We start from the raw sequence: 19,337 nt of genomic DNA, 5'->3' as shown, positions 1-19,337 counted from the left end.
GTCAGAGATTCTCTGTCTCTTACCGATCCCTAACTGAGGCACACACCACCCAAATCCTGCCTTCCCACTCTCTGGATCCACAGAGCCATCAGTATAAACCTCCAGAGACCCTGAGGCTGAAAGGAATTTCTCTATTTTTCCCACAATCTCGCCCTTGTCTTTCTCCATCAAGAAACAAAATTCAATATCCCGGTCTGGAACTAGCCAAAATGGCACTGACAGCCAGCGAGTGTGCTCCGCAAACCTTACCTGATGTAACCTCAACTTCCTGGCACACTGATCAACACTGTAAAAAAAGGCTTATACTTATCCCCGTCTCCTGCCCCTGAAAGCAAACACCTAGCTGGGAAGGTCAGACTGGTCCCACTTAATTTTGCCCAGTACTGTAGCCCTAACTTTATTCTCCTCAGGCTTAAGGGCATTTCCCCCATTTCCACTAATAATGCCGGAGTTGGGGTGGTCTTAAAAGCTCCGCAACAGATTCTCAGAGCCTTGCACTGTAACACATCCAGCTTTCCTAGATTTGACTTGGCAGCGGAACCATACACAAAACAGCCATAATCAATTGCTGACCTGATCATCGCCTGATATATCAAGCACATAGTCTCCCTATCCGCCCCCCACCCACTCCCAGCCAAGCTTCTCAGCACATTCACTATTCTTTCACACTTTGCCAGGGTTTTCTCTATGTGAACAGCCCAAGTCATTCTTGCATCGAACCACACTCCCAAAAATTTAAACACCTTCACTTTCTCTAGAGGAGACCCATACATGATCAGCCCACCTCTAGGCAACTTCCTTTTAAACCCAAAAATCATATAGTTAGACTTAGAGGCTGAGATTTTAAAACCCCACTTGTCTCCCCATTCCTCTACATACTCCAGAGCTCTTTGAACCTGCTTTAAACAGAACTCAACATTCCTCCCTCTTTTCCAAATGGCCCCATCATCTGCAAATAAAGATAACCCAAACCCTCTTCCAATTTGACTGAAGATATCATTAATCATTACATCGAAGAGGACTGGACTGATCACACTTCCTTGTGGGGTGCCATTTTCTATTTTTACAATTTTTGAGGTTTGCCCCCCCACACGTACTTGAATCGTCCTATCTAATAAAAAATCCTTTATCCAATTAAACATTCTCCCTCTAACTCCTAAATCATACAATTTCAAAAGCAACCCCTCCTTCCACAAAGAATCATACGCCTTCTCAATATCCAAAAATACACTTACCACTACTTCCTTATTCGCAAATGCCTTTCTAATGTCCTGATCTAGAACGGCTACTGATTCCATTGTAGACCTTCCATTTCTAAACCCATTCTGAAATCCAACATAAAGATTCTTACTTTCTAAAAAGTAAACTAGCCTATTAGTAATCATCCTTTCCATAATTTTACAAAGTACGGATGTCAACGCTATTGGACGATATGACCCTGGGTCAGACGCAACTTTACCTGGCTTCAAAATAGGAATGATAACGGCATGCTTCCACTCCTCTGGCAAGCAGCCTTCTGACCACACACTATTAAACAGACACAGTATTTCTAAATTTACAAAATCATCCAACTTCTTAAATAAATCATAAGATAACCCATCTCTTCCAGGCGTCGTGTTTTCACCAGCCTGGATAGCATCCCTTAACTCCTTCATTGTAAAGTACAAATTAATCGGATTTTCATTTTCTGAGCTCCAACTCATCTTCCACTCATTTTGAGACAACAGTTCACCCCTCTTTCTCCCTCTCTCCTCCCCCAAACTCCCAGAACTATGCTCGCAGCTGCATCATCCTCTCCAGTCTGCCTGATGCACATGACGCCTTCAGGACCCATCGGTAAAGCCCGCGCGTGTGGCCTTTGAGTGACATCTACAGTATAATGTGTCCCGAAATAACCTGGGTTACCCTTACTATGTTATCGTGTGTTACTGGACAGACACACTAATAACTTTTCAGTCTGAGCCATCTTCCATAGCCTACAGTGTGCTGTGCCAGTGCTGCAGTTCATATTTTTCTATTGTGTTCTATTTTCAATGAGACAGGCAAAGGACCTGTCTCAAACATTGACTGATATCACAGGATTGTGAAGAGTGCAATGTACATGGCTATATAATTTGTAAAGAGTGTAAAGAGAAATATTGGTATTAAGAGATGCATAGAGATAGCCTACATCAGTGGTTTCCAAACTTTTTGTGCCCAAGGCACACCAATGGCACCACAAAATCTCAAGGCACACCTATATAGCCTAAGTCTATCAGTGCAAAATAGCCTTTATTACTCTTATCACTCTAAATGTTTTTTTATTTACTAATGTCAAATAGCCTACAATTTGACAAAATATATTACTCTAGGAATTAATTTGAAACTTTGCAAAATTACTACATCAAAGCAGCAACACACCCACTTTTTGTATAGTTTAAACTTTTAGGCTACATTTGCAATTGCAATAATGCAAAATCCCAAGGCACACCTGGACTTGTCCTAAGGCACACCAGTGTGCCTAGGCACACCATTTGGGAACCACTCGCCTACATTATGGCGTTGTTCTAACACAGAGAGACATTCAGTTAATATGGCGTTATTCTTCTAACAGAAACATTCAGTTAGTTATTCCTCTAATACAGAAACATTCAGTTAATATGGTGGTCTTCTAACACCAGAGAGCCACATTTCAAAAGGTGTCCTTCAATCCCAGAGTGACTGTTAAGGGTGTTACTAAACCTTGAATTTGTGAATGTGATCAACCTTGTGGACATTCTGTTTCTTATCCATTAGTATCGAGTATCGTATCTGTATCGAGTATCGTATCAGTATCGAGTATCGTGATACTAATCTTGGTATCGGTATCGAAGTCAAAATTTTGGTATCGTGACAACCCTAGAAGAGACTAACGTTAGCGACAAATCTGGAGACTTTTTCTGACATGGGAATGATGGGATTAACATTACCAGCAAGCAGTAGTAAAAGCAGGCAATGACGATAGCTGGGTAAGTCCCGCTAGCATCGATGCTAAGTTAGCAAAGTACAGCGAGAGCGCAGCTGAAGCACATGGCTATTATTAATGTTAACGTCCATATTAATTAGCCATGTGCTTGCGCGATGACATTGTGTATTGGCGATGTCAAAGGATGGCGATTGACGATCTGACTGAGGTCAAGATCGCGCAACTCTAGTAGGCTATCATCTCCCTTGTTGCATTTTTAAACTGGCAGATGGGGGACAAAGAAACGATTCAACTTTTAGTTGTTTACTCACATAATTTGGCTCTCTTCCAAATAATCCAGCCACGTAACTAACGCTACGTCCATTCATGAAAAATAATTATGGGACATTAATGGTTTGTAAAGTGCCACCACCCGCCCACTCAGACATAACAGCTACATGATCCGGATCATGAGCTGCCAGTGTTAAACAACAGCCGCTTTTCCTATAATGCGGATCCTATACTAGGGGTTGAGATGGTCATGATCCGCACTGGCGGGAGTGGCATAAGACGGCTAATTGTTTTTAAACATGCAGGCCAACTGGCTAGGAGCTGGTTATAATCCGGATTCCACTGCATGTTAAGAAGTGGCTCATGAGTCTGAGTGTTCTCTCGTCACCCTCTCCGTGAGTAATGTGGATCCATCTTCCAGAAAAATCAAAGCCTAATTTGTGTTGTTGTAAATGCCTTGGCTGTTCAAGCTCAAGATGCACCGAGCCACACTGAAGCTGAGGACGTCTGTGGTTTTCTGTTGGCCAGTTATAAAGCACTTTGTCAACTGACTTGCCATTTCTTCAGAATATGTTCAAGTGCTCAAAATATAACTTCTCCTACTTGGGGCGGCTGTGGCTCAGTGGCTGTGGCTGTGGCTCTACTAATCAGAAGGTCCTCCAGTCCGCATGTCGAAAAGTCCTTGGGCAAGATACTGAACCCAAATGACTTCTGATTGCCGTACCACCACCCTGCGTGGTAGCTTGCCGCCATCGGTGTATGGATGTGTGTGTGTGACTGTGAATGGGTGAATGTATACAGGCATGTGTTGTAAAGTGCTTTCAATGGTCAGTAGACAAGAAAAGCGCTATATAAATGCAATCCATTTACCATTTGGTTGATGCATGCATGCCTTTAAGTTTGAATAGCCTTCAGCAAATTATTGGACAACAGCATTGCACCTGATTCAGGCCAACATCTTTCTACGCCTACTCAGAAATGCTCTATCATTCACTTTGTTCTGAGGACTGCATCTCTCTCTCTCTCTCTCTCTCTCTCTCTCTCTCTCTCTCTCGATGCAGAGACATGTTCCTTTGTGTTATCCTCTTCGACAATGGCTCCTGGGCTCCTCAGCTTGTACAGAAGCAGCAAAAGAAGTAATGTGAATAATAAATAATGAAACATCGCCATTAGTCAGGCCAGAGGTGGGAGGAAGCGGAGACATTGCTCGCCGCCCCTCCCTGCTGCTGCATTGCTGGAACACATTTAGTTCTCAGATAGAAGTGGCTATTGGAGTGGCAGGGGGTGATGTTGTTGAGATAGAGACTTCCAAAGAATGGAGATCCCCCTGAAGTTAATAAGATGGCTTGGTACCAATGAAGTTCTCGATCCTATGAAAGCACACCAGTGGGAACAAGCAGTGGAGGGCATCACCTGTTCATTGGCGGAGGAAAGTTAAGCTCTGTGTTTTCTGGGTAGTGTAGAGGTGAAAGCACTCGCCTACCACCACCACGGAGACCCGGGTTCAATTCCTGGCAGCGGTACTTCCGGCTTGGTCAGACGTTCCTACAGACACAATTGGCCGTGTCTGCGTGTGGGAAGATGGTGGGGTTTGAGTCCTGGTCGCTGCACTAGTGCCTCCTCTGGTCGGTCAGGGCACCTGTTTGGGGGGAGGGGAACTGGGGGGAATGGCGTGATCCTCCCACGTGCAATGTCCAGACGGTAAAATTCCTCGCTGTCAGGTGAAAAGAAGCAGCTGGTGACTGCACATGTATTGGAGGAAGCATGCTAGTCTACTCTCCCCAGGTTGGCAGAGGGGGTGGAGCAGCGACCAGGACAGCAGGAGGAATTTGCCAAGTACAATAGACGCTTTTCACAGGGACCATTTTGTGTTGAAAAGGCAGGGTAAACACAGGTGCAAGCAAAACACTAATGATGGTTTCCAACTTCCATGGGCCGTTTCTCAATAAGGGTTCTTGTGTGTTCTTGCGTTCTTGTGTCCCTGTGAAAGTTCACATTTCGCCAAGAACGCTTAAAATTCCCGGATGTGTTCTCGACATGCCCACTTTACCGAGGATGCTCTGGTTGGTGACTTGTGTCAACTTGGCAAGGCACATATCCCAGCATTAATTTAGGCATAAGCGGAGGCAGAACGCAGCAGAGAAGACGCCATAAGCTCCGGGAAGTTTTTTTTACAATTTAAAGTTTTATTTCATCACTAAATTAATTTCTGATGACTTTTGATGCCTACAAGCAGGGTAGTAGGTCTCAATAAGTGCCACTTTACCAACATTTATGGCGAAAAATGGCAAAAAAGCTCCAGAGCACAATTGGCTGCATCTACATCAGCTGGGCTTTTTATTTGTGTAGTACTGCAGATGGCCTCTGCGCTGGTATTGCGCAATACCCTCAAGAACGCATCGTCTCAAACTGCCAACAGCGTTATGTGTGCTTGTGACCTAGCAAGTTCATTCTTCCAAGAACAACTAGCAAGAACGTTCTCCCCAAGAACACAAGAACAAGAACGCATTCTTGGTATTGAGAAACGGCCCTGATTGGAAGTTGAAACTCATTAGTGTTTTGCTTGCACCTGTGTTTACCCTGCCTTTTCAACAGAAGTTTGAAACCCTCATTAGTGTTTTGTTTGCACCTGTGTTTACCCTGCCTTTTCGACACAAAATGGCCCCTGTGAAAAGGGTCTATTGGAAGAAAATGGGAGAAAAATCCGGAAAAAAAAACTTGATCAAAAAGATGTTTTCTGCTAATACTTTAGGAGGCAATGCACCTGTATTATGCTGTTCCTGTCCCTCTTGCATACTGTACCTCAACCTCTTTATAATTGACCACTATGTAGAAAATGGGCCAAATTGGACTGTAAGAGATGAACTAAGAGGGTGTCATTAAGCGACCACTTAAACTGGCAGGTTGGCTGCAATTTCCGTAGTGTAATGCAATGTATGAGAATAAGCATAGTGTGTCCTCCTCTTTCACTTTGATCTAGCCAAGCCTCAATTTTGTAGGTGTCATTATGTGTCATTATTATTATGGTTATGTAACAACAATCGCCTCACTGCTAAACACAGGAGAGAGGAGACGCAATACTGATCCAATTTCATCTTTCCAAATATGAATGCCTTCCATGGCAGCTACCGTAAATTCCGGACTATAAGCCGCGGCTTTTTTCCCGTTTTTTGGCCCCTGCGGCTTATATAACGGTGCGTCTTATCTATGGATTTTTTCAGAAAAAAAAAAAAAAAAAAAAAAAATCTCTCTTTTTTAGCACTCTTTCTAACTATAAATCCACTTCTGTTTTAATTTCCTCTCTTGCCCTCTTTTCACCACACCGCGGACACTGTGTGCACTGTAAAAATAAACAACGGTGGTGTTGTGTTATGTTGTTTTGTTGAAATGTTACGGTAATACGGTAAATGGGAGCTTCCTCAAACAGCCATCTCTTTCCCGACAATCCCCTCTGTGCGTGACCACTTACATATGGTAATTACGGTAAGCAAACGGCCACAAGCCCATCAACTCCCTCCCCCGACTACCAGGAGAAAATCACAAACTTCGGCGAATTCACACAAAGGAAGATCAAGGAATATTCCATCGAACCGGAGCAGATCATAAATATGGATGAAGTGCCTTTGACGTTCGACCTGCCACTCACTCGGACTGTTAACAAGAAGCGCCCTGGAGGATTCTTTCACCAAAAAAAAGCTTTGCTCGTTCTCGACAGCATGAGAACGAGCAGTAGATGATCATGAGGTGGTTTTTCAGACGTGTCGATATTGCAGTTTATCGCAAAAGTGTAATGGAAACACATTTTTCGCATTTGCACGTCATGTGACCCATATTATCCCTTGGAAAAGGAGCGGAAAATAAGTTTGGTAAGTAAGGTTCGATAGCCGTGTCAAAACCTCCGCAGCAAGTGGAAAACTTTGAAGCAACGCTACCTAGCAGAAAGACGAGTGTTGTGCAAAAGCGTAGCCGGGCAAATTAGATAATGTTTAATGGCAGAAATCGGTCCATGGTGACAGCAGGCTGCCTGTGTGCGCGCATTTGGCACAGCGGCGAGATGAGAGGATGAAAAGCACACACTGGTGCGGTGGTGCTGTCTGAAGTGAATACAGTGACTGTGAGTAGGCTAATACATTGCACACGTTTCAGGTGCAATTATAGAACCAAATCAGCCTTTTCCCCCCTCCATCTCTAAATCGGACCAGTTGTAGGCTATTAGGCTACCTTTTTTCCTCTGCCTGTCGCGCTGACTGCATTCACGCAGCCAGCAACATTTTGCGACTCATTTTCTTTTGAATTGATAATCAGGCTTGTTTATATGCATTGTAACTTCATGTTGGGATTTCCATTGACCATTGGTTGGATTTGAGCATGCAGGGGACGGGATATGGGGCAGATCCCCGTGCGTAATCACTGTGGCAGCTGCTGCAACGGGGAATCACTCAAACGCAACTTCAATGGAAACGCCTACAAGTCGCAATTGTACATTGTCGAAGTTGTAGAAATATCGCAATTCTTTTGCGAAAAACTGTAATGGAAACACAGCTATAGATGAAGAGGAGTTCGTTGGTTTTGAGTGACAATGAAGGAGAGAGGAGAGTGGTTGACGAAGCCACCCTGAACCTGTTCGTTTCCGACACTGAAGATGAGGACTTTGGTGGTTTCAGTACGCAGGAAGAAGAGGAAGACGAGGATTAGTGACTTGACTTCTCTGGTTACAGGTTTGCTGCACATATAGCCTATTGTTGTGTGATTTTGTCTGGGGATTAGTGACCTGACTTTTGTTTTGTTTTGTTGAAATGTTAATAAATGGGAGCTTCCCCAAACAGCCATCGCTTTCCCGACATTCCTCTCTGTGCACGAACCCTTTCATATGGTAATTAAACATCAAAACACCCGCGGCTTATAGACCGGTGCGGCTTATAGAAGAAAAAAATAGTCAATTTTGGTCCCGCGGCTTATACACCGGTGCGTCTTATAGTCCGGAATTTACGGTAGTTAAATTTACCATAATTACCATTACCATACAGTAGTTAACCATGTGAGGAATTGCTGCACTGGCACCAGTGTCAAATCTTTAATGTGTTTCCTCTAAAGGAAATAAAGAAGCATATATGTCTGTAAGTACTCTGAAAATACCACAAATGTATCATTTCATGCATATATTATTGGCAATAATCATAGACAGATGGTCAGATGGTAACAATATTTCATACAAAGTGCGAATACACTTGACATTTCAGCCGGTCTCAACAGTTTTAATGCAGACATTTACTGCCAGTGTTTACCAACCTGGATCATCAACCATGATAGTATGTCTGCTTTTATGAAGGCTGGGAGCTGCAGAGTTTAAAAAGTCAATCTTATTATGTCCCTCAAGTCTACTCATTTGCATTTTATAGATGCCATATTTTCACTGTCACACTGTGTGCTTGGGAGTTCATCTCCACAAGGGTTGGGAATGAGATGGTTACAGCAGGCTTACTTCAAAGATGGCTACCTGAATGAGGCAAGATGTCTGGTGCAAGACCGTCTGAACATCATACTAGACCATCACTTTCCAGGTTGTACTTTCCCATAGGAAACAGCCTTCCCGCAATGTTTCCAGAAACTTGATGACCAACTAACGTTACTTTTTAAGGAGCATGTGTCTTCTAACCTTACCTTTAAGGAGCATGTGTCTTCTAACCTTACCTTTAAGGAGCATGTGTCTTCTAACCTTACCTTTAAGGAGCATGTGTCTTCTAACCTTACCTTTAAGGAGCATGTGGCTTCTAACCTTACCTTTAAGGAGCATGTGTCTTCTAACCTTACCTTTAAGGAGCATGTGGCTTCTAACCTTACCTTTAAGGAGCATGTGGCTTCTAACCTTACCTTTACAGAGCATGTGGCTTCTAACCTTACCTTTAAGGAGCATGTGGCTTCTAACCTTACCTTTAAGGAGCATGTGTCTTCTAACCTTACCTTTAAGGAGCATGTGGCTTCTAACCTTACCTTTAAGGAGCATGTGGCTTCTAACCTTACCTTTAAGGAGCATGTGGCTTCTAACCTTACCTTTAAGGAGCATGTGGCTTCTAACCTTACCTTTAAGGAGCATGTGGCTTCTAACCTTACCTTTAAGGAGCATGTGGCTTCTAACCTTACCTTTAAGGAGCATGTGTCTTCTAACCTTACCTTTATGGAGCATGTGTCTTCTAACCTTACCTTTAAGGAGCATGTGGCTTCTAACCTTACCTTTATGGAGCATGTGGCTTCTAACCTTACCTGTAAGGAGCATGTGTCTTCTAACCTTACCTTTAAGGAGCATGTGTCTTCTAACGTTACCTTTAAGGAGCATGTGGCTTCTAACCTTACCTTTAAGGAGCATGTGTCTTCTAACCTTACCTTTAAGGAGCATGTGGCTTCTAACCTTACCTTTAAGGAGCATGTGTCTTCTAACGTTACCTTTAAGGAGCATGTGTCTTCTAACCTTACCTTTAAGGAGCATGTGGCTTCTAACCTTACCTTTAAGGAGCATGTGTCTTCTAACCTTACCTTTAAGGAGCATGTGTCTTCTAACCTTACCTTTAAGGAGCATGTGGCTTCTAACCTTACCTTTAAGGAGCATGTGTCTTCTAACGTTACCTTTAAGGAGCATGTGTCTTCTAACCTTAACTTTAAGGAGCATGTGGCTTCTAACCTTACCTTTAAGGAGCATGTGTGTTCTAACCTTACCTTTAAGGAGCATGTGGCTTCTAACCTTACCTTTAAGGAGCATGTGGCTTCTAACCTTACCTTTACAGAGCATGTGGCTTCTAACCTTACCTTTAAGGAGCATGTGGCTTCTAACCTTACCTTTAAGGAGCATGTGGCTTCTAACCTTACTTTTAAGGAGCATGTGGCTTCTAACCTTACCTTTACGGAGCATGTGGCTTCTAACCTTACCTTTAAGGAGCATGTGGCTTCTAACCTTACCTTTAAGGAGCATGTGTCTTCTAACGTTACCTTTAAGGAGCATGTGTCTTCTAACCTTACCTTTAAGGAGCATGTGGCTTCTAACCTTACCTTTAACACATTGAGTGCCAGCGACGCCATATGGCGTCATTAGAAATTTACCGTAGGCTGCCAGCGACGCCAAATGGCGTCAGTAACTCCAAATTGTTTTTTTGACGGGGGGGTGTCGATCTAAGCTTCTTACATCGCCTCTTACAATATTGTAGCTATTGGAGGTCTATAACCTATTTTACAAACCCATTAGGTGGCGACAGCACTCTCCTGATAAGAGAAAGTGGAGCCAAACACACAGAAGAAGTCGCTGGGGAAAAAGGAAATCGCATCGCATCCGTCCGTATGCATCGACATGCATGAAGCCAAACGCCAGCTGTGCCCGCAGCAGCTGCATCCGCTGTCACAACTGAGCACCTCCGTGTCCGCTGCGACAGCACATTCGCATAATCAGCCTTATTATTCTCAACTCGAAGCATGGGAGCCCGTGACAAACACACGCGGAACCAAAAAGATGGATGTCGCGCACCCTTCACTGTGTGTGCACAGCAAACTCAGCAGAGAGCCAACAGACACACCCAGGAGGAGGCGTGTGCAGTTGAGGGGGGGGGGGGGCACGCAGAGCACGCAGAGCAGCATACACTTCACCCAGACAGACCCAGACATCAGAAAATTAGCTTCAGAGTCAGTGATGTGCTTGAAATGTTTAATTTCACAAAAGGCTCATTATCTCAGCTCGTAGAAAAAAAGGGCTGTTTTTGGTTCAATCAAGCTATCTTCTCCGGCTCATAACTAAAGAACGGAAAATGGGATCAATAAACTTTTTTTTGCAGGTGATAGAAGAGAGTCTCATCGTTATTTGTGCGTGTTCAGTGTTTACATAGTAATTATTAAAGAAATTATATGACTGTTTTAAAATGCATTGCGGCCTATGTGGCACAGCAAGCAACCTTTTGCCCAAGGGCAAAAAGGTTTTAAGGAGCATGTGTGTTCTAACCTTACCTTTAAGGAGCATGTGGCTTCTAACCTTACCTTTATGGAGCATGTGGCTTCTAACCTTACCTTTAAGGAGCATGTGGCTTCTAACCTTACCTTTAAGGAGCATGTGTCTTCTAACCTTACCTTTATGGAGCATGTGGCTTCTAACCTTACCTGTAAGGAGCATGTGGCTTCTAACCTTACCTTTATGGAGCATGTGGCTTCTAACCTTACCTGTAAGGAGCATGTGTCTTCTAACCTTACCTTTATGGAGCATGTGGCTTCTAACCTTACCTGTAAGGAGCATGTGTCTTCTAACCTTACCTTTATGGAGCATGTGGCTTCTAACCTTACCTTTAAGGAGCATGTGTCTTCTAACCTTACCTTTATGGAGCATGTGGCTTCTAACCTTACCTGTAAGGAGCATGTGGCTTCTAACCTTACCTTTATGGAGCATGTGGCTTCTAACCTTACCTTTATGGAGCACGTGGCTTCTAACCTTACCTTTAAGGAGCATGTGGCTTCTAACCTTACCTTTATGGAGCATGTGGCTTCTAACCTTACCTTTAAGGAGCATGTGTCTTCTAACGTTACCTTTAAGGAGCATGTGTCTTCTAACCTTACCTTTAAGGAGCATGTGGCTTCTAACCTTACCTTTAAGGAGCATGTGTGTTCTAACCTTACCTTTAAGGAGCATGTGGCTTCTAACCTTACCTTTAAGGAGCATGTGGCTTCTAACCTTACCTTTACAGAGCATGTGGCTTCTAACCTTACCTTTAAGGAGCATGTGGCTTCTAACCTTACCTTTAAGGAGCATGTGGCTTCTAACCTTACTTTTAAGGAGCATGTGGCTTCTAACCTTACCTTTACGGAGCATGTGGCTTCTAACCTTACCTTTACAGAGCATGTGGCTTCTAACCTTACTTTTAAGGAGCATGTGGCTTCCAACGTTACCTTTACAGAGCATGTGGCTTCTAACCTTACCTTTAAGGAGCATGTGGCTTCTAACCTTACCTTTAAGGAGCATGTGGCTTCTAACCTTACTATTAAGGAGCATGTGGCTTCTAACCTTACCTTTACGGAGCATGTGGCTTCTAACCTTACCTTTACGGAGCATGTGGCTTCTAACCTTACCTTTACAGAGCATGTGGCTTCTAACCTTACCTTTAAGGAGCATGTGGCTTCTAACGTTACCTTTACAGAGCATGTGGCTTCTAACCTTACCTTTAAGGAGCATGTGGCTTCTAACCTTACCTTTAAGGAGCATGTGGCTTCTAACCTTACCTTTAAGGAGCATGTGTCTTCTAACGTTACCTTTACAGAGCATGTGGCTTCTAACCTTACCTTTAAGGAGCATGTGTCTTCTAACCTTACTTTTAACACATTGAGTGCCAGCGACGCCAAATGGCGTCAGGAGAAATTTACCGTAGGCTGCCAGCGACGCCAAATGGCGTCAATAACTCCAAATTCATATTTTGACGGGGGGATGTCGATCTAAGCCTCTTACATCGCCTCTTACAATATGGGAGCTATTGAATGTGTCTAACCTATTTTACAGAACCCTTAGGTGGCGACAGTGCCCTCCCGATTAGACAAAGGCCAGGAGAAAAGAGAGAAGAAGTCATGAGGAAACGGAAATCGCATCGATATGCTTGAAGCATAACGTTAGCTGTGCCTGTGAACAGCAGTAATCTGCTGCCACAATTGAGCCCCATCCGTGTCCGCTGCGATAGTCCATCCATATGATTTAGTTGCCGACACGGCGACACCAGCGTCTTTCTGAAAAGTTACATTATTCTCAGCTGGGAGCCGAGGACACGCTGTAAAAAAGCGGGGGGATGCAGGCAGCGGACTTTTCAGTGCAGAGCAAACTCAGAGCAAACCGCAGCAGAGACACTCGACTCCTCCCACCACAGAGGAGGAGGAGGAGGGGGGTGGGGCACGCAGGGCACTACAGCATACAACCATTGACAGTACACACACACCCAGGCAGCAGCAGGCTCGATGCATAGAGAGCAAACAAGCTAGAATAGGCTATCTGATGCCCACCAGCAGTAAATCAAGACCAGCAAGAAGGTGTAGGGTCTGCGCACGCAGGGGCCAGCGCTGCTGGTTGCAGCTAAAACATATTATTTGGCCAAACAAAATTCCTTTGTTTTCACTCTTTTATTGAAGGAAATTATTTTTGAGGTGTCATTATATCAGAAAATATTAGCTTCAGAGTCAATGATGTGCTTGAAAGGTTTAATTTCACAAAAGGCTCATTATCTCAGCTTCTAGAAAAAAAATTGCTGTTTTTGGCTAAATCAAGCTATCTTCTCCGGCTCATAACTAAAGAACGGAAAATGGGATCAATAAACTTTTTGTCGGAGTTTAGCTGCAGGAAGTTCTGTGAGATCTAATCTTTCATATCAGCTAATGAAACTTTTTGAGAGCCACTGTGAGGTGGTCTTCTGTCATTCTGAAGTGAAATTATTCTGTGGAAGCAGAGTGTTTGCTTTTAATATGAATCTGAAATTAGAAAAAAAAGCACAGCTGTTGGCTTTTATATTACATTTTAGAAGGCTTTTATTTTGAAATGCCACTTCAGAATGACATGAAATTTTCTGAGAGCCCATGTGAGGTGGAACAATGTCATTCTGAAGTGAAATTATTATGTGGTACCGGAGGGTTTCCATTTAAGTAACATTCTAAATACTTCTGATCAATTTTGGAATACTTCAAATCTTGCTGAGCTTATTTATCTGGCCAGTGGGTCACTCTGAATGTACGCAAACGTGAGGCAAATGTGGTTGCGACGTGCGACGTGATGTAATGTGACCTTCTTCAGCATGTCTATCAGTAAAATGTTCTTTATTTTTCCATGTCAAAAACACATTCCTGAGCATGTCATGGCTGTGTCTCCTCCGCTCCGACATTGCCATTCTCTTGTGGTGTGTGGCAGGCATGAATTTTAGAGCCAATAAAACAAAACAAACAAAAATGTAATCCCTTGAAATAATCTATTTTAAGGACCGTAACTGTATTCAGAATACCACCAATTTAAACTAAAACTGGTTTTATGCTTGCTTACGCCAGTGCCGACTGCCCCGTGGGGTCACCGCAGCTGGGCGTCCTATCGGCGCAGCTCGGCGGAGGGGAGCGGGCAGCTCCTCGAAAATGTGACTCCGTGGCGTCGACACGGATGTGATGTGACGTGACCAGCACGAGAGCTGTGATTGGCCGTTCCTGTGGGCCGCGCACATATCGGCTGACGTAGTTGTTGTGAGGAATGAGGAAATGCCATTTCCTCATTTAACAGTGCTTGCAGCAAAGCCTTCTGCAGGCTCAAATGCAGGGACAATAAAATGTCCCCCCACCGACATGATTGCAAGTTCTTGGTAAACGACATGATAAGGTCATATGTAATGGACATAAGTGTACCACAAGCCACCTAGTGTTTTTGACGTGTACCGCAGTCAACGCGCCGAGTTACGTTCGAGTATGCACAGTCTTGCTGTCGCCGCTAGTCTGCGGCAAGGCTCCAAGTCGAGGCTGCGCAGGACCCTGTCAGCGCCTTAACTGTAATAGAATACAGCTACTCATATTTTGTATTTTAAATACTGTATTTTAAATACACTAGCAATTCTGCTCACTCACACACGCATGTACACAGACACTCATTCTTATTATAGGAAGACTAGCAATCTCGTGTGATTGATGCTGTGCGGGCTCACGGCCTCGCCCGCCCTACAGCTCACCCACTGCTCTATATGATCACTGATGATATCATCACGGATGACATCACTGATGACATCATCACTGATGACATCACATCTTACCAGAAATTAGCTTTACGCCACTTACTCTCATCGTTCTCTCCTGACTAGAACCTTTCTTGTGTTGTGTTAACATCTCATGTGTACGTCACTTTGGATAAAAGCATCTGCCGAATGGGAAATTGCAAACAGACATGTGAGATCAAGGGCGAGCTCAGATCAAGACATGCTGATGGCACATCTCTGCCTCTGAAGTCTTTTGATGTTGTCATTCCTGAGGCTATAGGAGCGGTTACCTCTGTCTGTGTGTCAGGTACATTGCTTTTGCTAATAATGTTTCTCTGTGTGTGATATGCAGCATGCGCAAAGGATATGATGGGCAGACACAGGCAATTATACATCATTCAATCTCTGCCTCTAAAAATAGACCGCACCATTCAATCTCTGCCTCTAAAAATAGACTGCACCATCTGTTGAGCCCCTGGAATGAAGGAATCCCCATGTGTGTGTGTGTGTGTGTGTGTGTGTGTGTGTGTGTGTGTGTGTGAGTACTTGCATGCATGCTTTTCTGTGTGTGTGTGTGTGTGTGTGTGTGTGTGTGTGTGTGTGTGTGTGTGTGTGTGTGTGTGAGAGAGAGAGAGAGAGAGAGAGTACTTGCATGCATCAGGGCTTTTAATTCACTTTGCAAACTGGGGGGGAATTCCCCCCTTATGTTCTTCAGATAGGGGGGATTTATAGAGTTTGGGTGGGATTTTTTCAGCCGATATGATAACCGGTGAATATCTGCTTCTCCTGTCCGATAACCGATACGATACCAAATAATAATTTCACATTTTTGTCTTTACTTAACCTGTAGTTTATGCACACCTGGGGTATTATAATATGATATGAGTGTTTTAGTAAAGTGTATCACTCAATACAAAAAATAAAGGCTTTAATACAACCAAAAGCCTATGGCTGCTTAGTCTCCAGATAAAACACAATGACAAAGACATAGTAATTATTAGACTCTTATTCAGGGATGCAAAGTCATGGATAGTTAAAAAGGTGACAGATACCAGGGCAGACACAAAATCATTCACTTAAGTGCCCTATTTTGGGATGAAAAAGGTGACTCACTGTTACCTAAAGGTGACTAGTTTGCATCCCTGTTTATTCTTATTCGCTTCAGGTTCTCTTTGCAAATGAGGCAGGCGGCATTCCCTTTGAACTCGACAAAAAAAAAATACTCTCCCACTTCTCCTGAAACCGTCTATGCTCGTCATCAACCTTTCTTTTGCCTTTTGACAGCGACATGTTCACTTCTCAACAAAAGACAACATTTTAGCGTGCAAATGTTTTTCTTTCCACTTGGTTTTTCACTCGGGTGAACCGAATCACCTGGCCTGGAGTGTGAAGCCGTGTTGCCAGATACTGCTGACGGTTTCCAGCACAAAGAGTTCAAAACCCGCCAAAATGCGCACAAAACCGATTTCACTGATTTCACTATAACTTGATATCAAGTGGTGTGGCAGGCCGTGAGTTTGAAACCCCTGGCGTAAACCATTGTGGGATTACTCCCCCTTTATAAATTGAAAATATGCGGGAATTTCCAAAAAGATGTGCGAATAGCGCAATCCCGCGGCAAATTTTAAGCCCCGATGCATGCTTTTCTCTGTGTGTGTGTGTGTGTGTGTGTGTGTGACTGTGTGTGACTGTGTGTGTGTGTGTGTGTGTGTGTGTGTGTATGTGTGAGAGAGAGAGAGAGAGCGCGGGAGGGAATGAGAGGGGCGCGTAGTTATGGAGGAGACTGAGAGGTGGAGAAATGGAGGGAGAGAAGGCCTTTATATCAGCTGTCCGTCCAGCTTTTTCAAAGGCAATTTATTTTTAGATATTTCAAAAACTCATTTGAAGGCGATTTTCACACTGCGGCGGCAGCCCCCAGCCCCCCCTCCTCCCTCTGCACCAGTCATACCCACCTCACGACGTGTCGCAGAGCCCATTCCTTGGCAAAAAGCACAGTTTAGATGTAATTCTGAGGGCCATCTGTCACCCCCTGCAGGACACACAGGCCCATAGCCCCACACACTCTCCCTTTCTGCCTTTCTTTCCCCCCCTCTCTCTGGTATCTGTTTCCTTTTTTCCTTTCTCTTCGCTATCAGCATCTCTTTCTCTCTGAGGTTTTCTGTGATCAGATTGCAATCGGATAGTACTTGGCCACATTAACCTGATTCACTAAACGTTCCAATGTGTCACGCTTTACTAAACGTTACACTAAACGTTTCAATGTGTCATGCCTGTGGAGATGCGGGCTACACATTAGCTTTTAGTTGTTTGATCATTAATGAGCATATTAACCACACCCGTCTTTACCACTTTGATGTTAATATCAAAGCAAGAAAGCCTTATTTTGTCATGTTTATTCATTATTAATTAGTTCCTCTGCGTTGACGCGGTGAATGCTGCAGTCTGCCCAACAAGATATGACAGGCACGTAAAGGCCTGCTAATTCAACATCTCTTCTCATCCAGTCTGGGAATCTTTGAACAATTACCACGTCTCTCCCTGTTTGCTGAACCTATAGGTTGCATTATCATGGAGTGGAGTGAGCAGGCTGTGGCCCTCCGGAGGCCCTTCTTCGTACCGCATCTTTGTCTGAAGCCTCCCATGGGTCCCTGTGATGTTTTACAATCACCTTTATACCTTCCAGCACCATGGCTAACTTGGGGACTTGCCAAAAAAAGTTATTGGTGCTTATAACACAAATGTCAATATTTTGAACTCTGATAGAACTCGATGCAACTTTGGAGGCACATATCTGGAAGAGAAAAGTGACACAGCTTGGTGGAAATATCTTTCCTGGACAGTGCTCTTCACAGGTCCCTATCCAGCTGAATGGACCTTACCCTGCGAGTCTCTGCCTGTCAGGGTGAAGCAGTTTGGCGGTCGGTTGGCTCTGTAAGCCTGGTCAGAGATAAGCACCTGCCTGGAGAGCTTTTCCATTTCCTCCCAAAGCACCCAATCAAATAGTGGCTGCAACTCAGCACTAAAAAGACCTAAATACCTCCTCGCTCTTCCTCTCCCTCTCTCTTCCCTCTCTCAGGTTCTTTCAGAGCCTCACCTCCCCTCTGTCTTTGCATTTCTTTCATTTCCTCCTCAAACTCTTCAAACTTCAGAATATCTCTCTCTCTCTCTGTCTCTCTCCCCCTACCCTCTTGTCTTGAAGAACTGCAAATTAGCCGAGCACTTGATCCAAGGCCATTTAGAGGTCACTCTATCCCTGTCAAACGTCTTAACAGCTCACCTGTGCTTAACTTTCCATTTGGGTTTTTGTGGTCAGGCAATATCAAGTTTATGACAAGACAGACAGTAATTTAATCCCGCTTGCAGATAAATGTTATCACAACGTGGCATATCTGTCCAGCTTTGGCTGACTGATGAAGTGGTACTTAGAGGTCGCGACACCTCTGTGTGTATTAATTAAGAATGAAAAAGGGGCCACAGCATCTGCAGACACCATAATCCTTCATATCCTGATTCAGTCAGAAATGTCTGGTCTGAGCTTTTGAATGTGTTCTTTTTTGTACCTGCGTGGTATTTAACTTGACTTGAGATTCTAAGCTCAAAAATATATAGTGAAAGTATGTTCGTTTTATTCAATGGTGGGAGGAAAATAAAATTGCTGACATATAGACCAATAATGATCCACTAGTTTGTTTGTGTATTTCCTGGCTCTAAGTGGTACAACATGCACTACAACAAGCAGGCTTCTATGAAATGAAATGAGATCAAGTTAATAAAGTGTAAAATATACATATTTTACACTGAATGTACAATGAATTAGGGGCAGCCACTCTTTTCATGAAGTGCACTGACAAGTTTCATAAAATTTTGTTAACCACGGATCATATCAGGCATTTAACCAACATCCCCATATAAAAATCCCATTGACTTAGAGATGAGGGAACTTGATTTTCCTTATTAGACTTTTACCATCACAAAGGAGGAGATGTAGATAGAGAAGCAGATGATTTAGAAAATGATTTCTAAGCTTTGAGACAATTGAGATGTGGACTGTGCAAAATACAATTTGATGATTCTAAAGAGATTTGATGGGGCTTTGTGGGTATAATTGCACTGAATTGACCAGGGTCATGGCAGGAGATAAACAGGAGCTTTGCCCCGAATCCTCTCTGTTTTTCTATTTTAAATTATTCATCTGCTGAATAAACCCTGGAGACCCATTTACTGAAATTAGAGTCAAGATTTTTATTGCCCGTAGCAGGAGAAACAATATCAGATTGTCTGGCCTGAAGGAAGGAACAGAGGCGGAGGACGTATATGCTCTATTGGGCCGCATTTTCCGCGACATCCTGGACCTCGGGGACAACGACCCACTCCCCGAGATAGACCGGGCACACCGAGCC

General features: G+C 43.7%; 1 protein-coding gene across 1 annotated transcript in view; it reads right to left on the bottom strand.

The window, feature by feature from the left end:
- LOC310799610 (uncharacterized protein) overlaps positions 1 to 19,337 on the bottom strand; it is a gene marked incomplete at its 5' end in the record, with an annotated part of 156,765 nt that overhangs the window by 23,904 nt on the left and 113,524 nt on the right. The gene's annotated exons all lie outside the window — the stretch shown is intronic.

The sequence above is a fragment of the Poromitra crassiceps genome (assembly GCF_964638095.1).
Source record: "Poromitra crassiceps genome assembly, chromosome: 2".
Lineage (NCBI taxonomy): Eukaryota > Metazoa > Chordata > Actinopteri > Beryciformes > Melamphaidae > Poromitra > Poromitra crassiceps.
The sequence above is the reverse complement of the archived record's forward strand: the minus strand, read 5'-3'. Positions and strand labels throughout refer to the sequence as shown.